Source organism: Suncus etruscus, chromosome 15, assembly GCF_024139225.1.
Source record: "Suncus etruscus isolate mSunEtr1 chromosome 15, mSunEtr1.pri.cur, whole genome shotgun sequence".
NCBI classification, from domain to species: Eukaryota; Metazoa; Chordata; class Mammalia; order Eulipotyphla; family Soricidae; genus Suncus; species Suncus etruscus.
This window is the reverse complement of record NC_064862.1, coordinates 76,334,036-76,342,348: the sequence shown is the minus strand read 5'-3', so window position 1 is coordinate 76,342,348 and position 8,313 is coordinate 76,334,036. Positions and strand designations below refer to the sequence as shown.

Here is an 8,313-nt window from a genome sequence, read left to right as displayed (position 1 = left end):
GTGAAGGTCAGAGCGCGTGTTGTCCTGAGCGGAGGCGTCCGGCCCCTGGCAGGAAGAGGGCGTGGCTGGAAGGAACTTGAAAGTGGGAAGCTGGACTCGAGCGATAGATAGCAACTGGGTTTGCTTGTGGCCATTCTGGGTTTGATCCTTGGCATCCCCTATGGGGATGAGCCTGTCAGGAGCACCACTGGTTGGGGCCCGGAGAGATAGCACAGTGGCATTTGCCTTGCAAGCGGCCGATCCAGGACCAAAGGTGGTTGGTTCGAATCCCGGTGTCCCATAGGGTCCCCGTGCCTGCCAGGAGCTGTTTCTGAGCAGACAGCCAGGAGTGACCCCTGAGCACCGCCGGGTGTGGCCCAAAAACAAAAAACAAAACAAAAATATCACCAAACAACAAGACTTTTTGAGCAGGAAAGATGGCTCAAAGGGCTGGAGCACATACTCTGCATGTAGGAACCTTGGATTTGATCGCCAAAAAGCCCCAACACCTCCAAATGTAGCCCTTGAGCACTGTAGCCCCTCTCAAAACTAAAGTTTTCTTGCTGTACCTTCTCCTAGGACACCTCAGCTTGAGTTTAGTTTTGGGGTCACACTTAGCTGTGCCTAAGGCTCACTCCTGGAGAAACCTGGAGATCTAGGAGTCCTCAGTACAGAGTGCCCCTTGGCATTGCTTCCATTTCCAATGACTGCTCCTTGCTCTGCATTGCTCATGCAAACTATGGGCAAAGGATGCATATGTCCACCAGATCTTCACATCTGGAGTCCAGAGCATCCTCTAGCCTCCTTCCTTTAACCTAAGGCCGCACCATTGTCTTGTGTCGACCCAACATTCATCTGTCCACTCTCTCCTTCACTTTCATAGGACCCGGTGGAGACTGCTTGGCTGCATTTAGTTGGGTTTAACATTGCAGTTTTCTTTTTGTTTGTTTGGGTTTTTGGGCCACACCTGGCACAACTCGGGGTTACTCCTGGCTCCACGTTCAGAAATCGTGGCAGGCTCAGGGGACCATATGGGATGCCAGGAATCGAATCCAGGTCCATCCTGGGTCGGCAGCATACAAGGCAAACACCCTACTGCTGTGCTATCTCTCTGGCCTTCAGTTTTCTTTTTTTTTTTTTTTTAAATCTAATTCCTGTGTATTTTAGTTTGGGGACTAAACTGAGCAGTGCTTGTTCCTTGTGGGGGTCCTCAGGGACCCGTGGAGGCCTAGATTTCAAACCTCACCCTCCAGCAGGCCAAATACTATATGGGCTCAAATACTATATGGGATTCAAATACTATATGAATCTAGCCATTAAGCTATGGATTCATGCCTTGAAGAAGTGACAGCTAAGTGAACGAATAGCAAACAGTATGCCAATAGGAAGATGACCTACACAGGACTTGCCTGGCCTAGACACAATAACTGTACTTTGGCTTTTAATTTTCTGCCAGATCTAGCAACTGGGGTTCCCATCCTGGGACAGGAGCCATAGCACAGCAGGGAGGAGATACTTGCCTTAGCATGCACCAACCTGAGTTTGATCTCCAGCATCCCCTTGCAAGCCAAGAGTGATTCCTGAGTTAAGAGCCAGGGGTAAGCCCTGCTAGATGTGGCCCCCTAAAACCAACAGACAGACAGACAGACAGACAGACAGACACACACACACACACACACACACACACACACACACACACACACACACACACACACACTTGCTCCAGCATGCATGCAAAACATCTGTCCCCTGGTCTCTTAAGAAATTTTTTTAATTTGGGGTAGAGGGGATGGAGCCACTGCCTTGGCACACATAGGCCCAAGGGGTCCCTCTCTGCTAGAGGCACCAATCGGCGGCCGAGCCATAGCTCCCCAAAGTCTCTCCAGCCTGCAGTGGCGTTTCTAAAGGGCTGTGTTTCAATTTCCCACAAGGGGACCCCTGCGAGGGGGGCTCGGGCTGCTCCGTCGGGCTCCCGGTCGCCTACACGCGCCCCCGAGCCCTCTGGGAAGTGGAGTCCTCGCGCCTGGACCCCCGACCCGACGCGGGCGCCCGCCAGTGCGCAGATGCGAGTCCACACGGAGCCTCGGGCTGGAGCCTTTTGTCTCCCCGCGGCTCGCCGGGCGTCCCCGGGGCTCGTCCGCGCCCCGCCCCGGCCCGGCCCGCGCACGGGTAAGAGAAGGCGGCTCGGGGGCGCCCCAGGCCGCGCACCCCGGGCGGAGCCGCTCCAAGGGCTCCGCTACAGCCCGATCGTGCGCTGCGCCGGCGGCCTCGGAGCGGGAGGGTCCGACCCGCCCGCAGCCCCGACTCAGACGTGCGGCGCGGAGCTCCGCGCGTCTCCCCGGGGTGTCCGGCCGCGGTCCCGGGTTTAGTTTTGCACCCGGTGGTGGTGGGTGGGGGAGACATTCCGGAAGTGGGGGGTGTCGCAAGGCCCGCTGGGAAATGGAGTCCGCGAGCGCGCGCTGCGGGAGTGCTTGGGGCGGGAGTTCCGGGCCGAGGCCGATGCGGAGAGCGAGAGCTCCCCCTGCCGGTGGGCGCTTGAAATGGGGTTTAAGTATCAAGAAAGGGTAAGCTGGAGCTGGAGAGAGAGCATGGAGGTAAGGCGTTTGCCTTGCATGCAGAAGGTCGGTGGTTCGAATCCCGGCGTCCCATATGGTTCCCCAAGCCTGCCAGGAGCGGCTTCTGAGCGTAGACCCAGGAGTAACAGCCCCTGGACACTGCTGAGTGTGACTCCCCTCCCCCCACCAAAAAACGCCTTACAGCTTGCACCACCGCTCTGGCCCCTGGGATTCATGTCTTACTCGGGCCCCTTTTGTGTTTAGCTCTATCATCAGTGTTATAGGGGACTTGCACATTTGGGGGCTTGGTTCCAGGGGTTCCACTTTCCACACAAGGGCATCTCGACACTTGCATTTCAAGGCTCTTGGAAATGGCTTTATAGCGGTTCCATTTCAGCTGTCGCATGTTTAGGAATATTAAGGCCGGAATCAGGTAGTTCAATAGTTGCATGCAGGCTCTGCATGCAAGAGGACTAGGTTCGGCCCATAGTACCACTGGGAGAGATTGCCTGAGCACAGAGCAAGTTGTAAACTCCAGAATCAGGCTGCCCTGCCCCTAAAACCTCCACAATGTTAAGGATGAATCAATTGTGAGAATTTAGCTCATGGCAATTCTGCTCTTTGAGGCCACTTGTCTGCTTGTAGCACCTGGAACTGGGTATGGTGGTCCTTATAGGGTATGTACTGACTAACAGGCTTGGAATGGAGGGAGAGAGTCTTGTGGATGTGGTGAGAGTTTAATTGGTTTTTGTTCATGGTGTGTTTGTGTGTGTGGTTTGTGAGCCACACTCAACAATGCTCGGGGATTACTCCTGCTGGTGCCTTATGGGATGCTAGGAATCAAACCCTAGTCAGCCATGCTTAAGGCAAGTGTCCTACCTGCTGTACTATCATTCTGGCCCTCGTGGTAGTCTAGTTTAGAGAATATTGGTTCCAGGGCTGAACTGATAGTACCGAAGGGTGTTTGCCTTGCAGGCGGCTTACTGAGTTTAATCCCAGCATCCCTCTATGGTCCTCTGAGCATTCCAGGAGTGATGACTGAGTGTAAAGGCAGGAGTAACCCCTGAGCAGTGCTAGGTATGGCCCCAAAACAAACAAACAAACAAACAAACAATAATGGTGAATAATGGTTACAAACAGAGTAGAACGAGGTCTGAGCTTTCTGGCAGAAATACATACATACCATAGGCCTAGGAGTGAAGCAAGAGGGAGATGGCCTGGGAACCTATCTGAGAGCAAGACAAGACCAAACTTCACCTCAGAATCACTCTGCAGATCTTCAGAGTGGAGCAAGACGATCTCTACTAAGCAGCAGGTTCCAGAGTTCTGGAAGAGCCCACATTCCTCTCTCATTCATCGGTGAAGAATCTGATTTGGTGGTAACAGGATAAACGAGAAACTGGTCATGGATTATCTGCAAGTTGAAGCTGAGGAGGAAGGTAGGGATTCCAGAAATTATCTTGGGGCTAAATGGGGGTGCATGGGGAAGCCAGACCTTGATGAGAAGGAAGTGGGAAGGTGATCCCAGCAGCAGAAGATGGGGGCACATGTGAGTAAGAGAAGTCCCTGTCAGAAGTGCTGAAGCAGCCATTGTGACTGGGGCTCATCCTCCACTCCCATTTCCTTATCCTGTACTTTCAGGCTTATTCCCAGGCCGTACAAACCCAGGAAGTCAGAATATGTCCTTGATTTGCAACTGAAGTCCCTAAAAGATTGTACCAAAAGGTTATGGGATTGTGGGTTTGTGAGCATCTTCACTGCTTTGTACTCTGTCCTCAACAAAGCTTGAGTTCATAGGAAAGATGTGACAGGCGTGTGCTGGCAGTGTGTGTGTAGTATCTTTTTGGGGGTAGGAGGAGAGCTGTCCAGGTCTAGAGCCATTTCTGCTCTTTCCAGCCCTGCCGACCCAGGATGCCGCCCTGTCCCCAAACCAGAGCCTGGAAGAAACAGAGCCGAGTGCGGAGGTGTTTCCAGTTGAGTTCCAGGTCAGTCAGAGTGTGGTTTCTCTCTCCTGCAATTTGATCTTGGGGTTCCCACTATCAACATTTTATTTTCTTATTTTTTGTTTTGTTTTGTTATTTTTATACCATACCCAGCTGTGCTCAAGCTTGTTCATGCCTCTGAGCTCAAGGATCTGTCCTAGCAGGGCTTGGTGACCATATAGGGTGCTGGGGATTGATTAAACCCAGGTCAGGCCCATGTAGAACATGGACCTTACCATCATGCTATCTCCCCAGTATCCCCATTTCTTTGATCTGCTTTTGGAGACCAGAACCAAAGTCCTTTTTCTTTGCTCATGGGGAGAGTGCAAACTGAGATTTTGGAGTTTTTTTCTTCTTTTTTTGGGGGGGGCCACACCCGTTTGATGTTCAGAGGTTACTCCTGGCTAAGTGCTCAGAAATTGCCCCTGGCTTGGGGGACCATATGGGATGCTGGGGGATCAAACCGTGGTTCTTCCTTGGCTAGCGCTTACAAGGCAGACACCTTACCTCTAGCGCCACCTCACCAGCCCCTGCAAACTGAGATTTTCATTTCCTTTTCTTTTCTTTGTGTTTTAGGGGTTATACCCAGTGGTGTTCAGGGGCTGCTCTAGGCTTCAAGACTTGCTCCAAGGTTGATCCCAGTAGTACTGGGAACCGTGTGGTGCTACTGGGGGTTGAATCTGGAACCGCATATGCAAAGCCTGGACATCCTGGTGAATAGACTGAGCTAGAAGCTCAGAGCAGTAATGTTTGAAGAGGGGCTGGGAGGATCTTCAGTGTTGTAGAACTTGTAGTTCTCAACCTACTGGGCTGATGGTTCAATGCAGGGACCTGAGGACATGCTACTTCAGTGCCATGCATACCCAAGCCACCCCAAAGTCAGGAATGATTCCTGAGCACTGCTGGGTATAGCCTGAAAACAAAAAAGCAGAACAAAAAGATGTGGGATGGAGCTGGAATGATAGTACAGTGGGCAGGGAACTCACATTGTAGGCAGCCAACCTGAGTTTTAAATTCCTGGTATCTCATCAGGAGTGATCCCTGAGCATAGAGCCAGGAGTAAGCCCTGAAAACAAAACCAAAGACTAAACACTTGCTCTTCTTAATTGTTCAATCTTGTGATTGTCAGGCTCATGGTGAATGTGCTTATTTTCCAGGAGCTGGTGACAGTCAAGGATGAGGAGCTAGACTTGGCTCAGGAGGAGATGGAGGCACTGAATTCGGCCCACAAGTATATGGGCATGGAAATGGAGCTGGATGGTTGTGGCAGCCTGGTTTTTTGGGGTAAGAAAGTTGTTTTGTCAAAAAAAGATGGGATTGTTACTATAGTACCCTGATAGATACTTGCCTTGCATGTAGCTTTCAATACTCCAAATAGTCCCCTGAGCCCCTCTAGGAGTAATCCCAGAACATCTCTGGTATGACCCTCCCTCATCAATTCCTATAGTTTTTCTTGGGATCTGGAGATGACTTGGGACTCAGCATTTGGTTCCTTTTTTCAAGGTAAGTAAAGGTAAGTTCTGCCTTGAATGGAAAATGATGACTTCGGGGCCCGAGAGAGAGCATGGAGGTAGAGCGTTTACATTTCATGCAGAAGGACGGTGGTTCGAATCCCGGCATCCCATATGGTCCCCCGAGCTTGCCAGGAGCGATTTCTGAGCGTAGAGCCAGGAGTAACCCCTGAGCGCTGCCGGGTGTGACCCAAAAACAAAACAAAACAAAAAAAAAAACAACCACCAAAGAAAATGATGGCTTCAGAGCCGGGAAGGTGGCGCTAGAGGTAAGATGTCTGCCTTGCAAGCGCTAGCCAAGGAAGGACCGTGGTTTGATCCCCGGCATCCCATATGGTCCCCCCAAGCCAGGGGCAATTTCTGAGCACTTAGCCAGGAGTAACCCCTGAGCGTCAAACAAGTGTGGCCCAAACCCCCCCCCCCAAAAAAAAAAAAAAGAATATGATGGCTTCATCTTATTGATTCTAAGACTTAAAGAAAAAATGACCATCTAGGAATGGAGCCATAGCACAGCAGGAAGAGTTTTGCCTTGCATGTGGCAACAAGGGTTCGATCCCCGGCATCCATTTTGGTCCTTCATCATTCATGTACTGCCAGCAGTCATTCCTGAGTGCAGAGCTTGCAGTAACCCCTGAGCATGGCTAGTTGTGATCCAAAAATAACCCCCAAAGAGTGACCACTAGTAAAACCCATGTGCTACCAGGGAAAGGGAATACAGATCAGCAGAACACAGCAAGTGGTCCAGATCTGACCGTGGGCCATGAGTTCCTTTCCAACAGAGATCCCAAAGTACTTCCACATGAAACTGAGGCTCTTCCCTGGGTGAATATTGCTGGCACTCTTGGACGTCCAAAGGTTTAAAAGGAAATAGTTGGGGACCATAGAGATAGCAGAGTACAAGGGTGTTTGCCTTGCATGCAGCCAATCTAGGGCAGATGGTGGTTTGAATCATGGCATTCCATATAGTCCCCAGTGCCTGCCAAGAACAATTTCTGAGCGCAGAGCCAGGAGTAACTCCTGAGCACCACTGGGTGTGACCCAAAAATAAAACAAAAGGAAAAAGGTGCCTCCTTCATCCCTACCATCACAAAGTTAGACTCAGAATGGGTCACAACCCAAAGTTAGAATATATTGTTTTGGGGCCTGAGCAATAGCACTGCAGTAGGGTGTTTGCCTTGCATGCAGCCCACCTGGGTCCGACACAGGTTCAACCTGTCTTCCCATAAGGTCCCCTAACCCTACCAGGAGGGATTTCTTTCTTTTTCTTTTTTTTTGGTTTTTCGGGCCATACCCGTTTGATGCTCAGGGGTTATTCCTGGCTACGCGCTCAGAAATTGCCCCTGGCTTGGGGGACCATATGGGACGCAGGGGGATCAAACCGCGGGGGATCGAACCGCGGTCTCCTTCCTTGGCTAGCGCTTGCAAGGCAGACACCTTACCTCTAGCGCCACCTCACTGGCCCCACCAGAAAGGATTTCTGAGCAAAGATCCCTGAGTGCCACTGGGTGTGAGCCAAAAAAAATAAATAAATAAAAGAATCTGGGGCTGGAGTGATAACTCAGTGGTAGGGTATTTGCCTTGCACGTGGCTGGCTCAGGACAGACCTTGGTTTGATCCCCAGCATCCCATTTAGTCCCCCAAGCCAGGAGTGATTTCTGAGCACATAGTCAGGAGTAACCCCTGAGTGTCATCAGGTGTGGCCCCCCCCCAAAAAAAAAAGAATCTATTTTTTTGGGTTTTTCATTGTTTTAGGGTCACACCTGCAAGTTCTCAGGGATTATTCCTGCCTCTGCTCTCAGGAATTACTTCTGGCAGTGCTCAGGGGTCCATATGGAATGTCAGGCCTGACATGCAAGATAGATGCCTCACACGCTGTAAAAGGGCCCTGGAGTTGGAATCTAAAGCTATAACATTTTCAGAAGAAACTTGAGTCTTTGTGACATTTTGGAAGGGAAAACTTTATGAAATATGACATCAAAGAATCTCAAGCTTGTTTTATTTGAAGGTTGTTTTATTTTATGATTGTTTTTTAAAGAGGGTGGGCACACCCAACTGTGTTTGACCCCTGGTGGTGCTGGGGGATTTTCTGTGGTGCTGGCAATTCAAACCAGGGTGGTAAGATAGATGCAAAGAAGGTAACTTAACTCTTGCACTGCCTATCCAACCCTGTATTTGCTATTTTCTATGGGGGGTTGGACCACACCTGGCAGCATTCAGGGGTTACTCCTGGCTCTGCACTTAGAAATCGCTCCTGGCAGGCTCTGGGGACCATATGGGATGCCAGGA

The 8,313-nt window shown here is 50.9% G+C and overlaps 1 long non-coding RNA gene across 1 annotated transcript; it reads left to right on the top strand.

Moving 5' to 3' along the window:
* The first annotated feature begins 3,927 nt into the window (after positions 1-3,927).
* On the top strand, positions 3,928-4,519 carry LOC126030518 (uncharacterized). Its single transcript, XR_007503128.1, has 2 exons — positions 3,928-3,973; positions 4,431-4,519. It is a non-coding gene; the product is annotated as an uncharacterized LOC126030518 (long non-coding RNA).
* Positions 4,520-8,313: the final 3,794 nt, after the last annotated feature.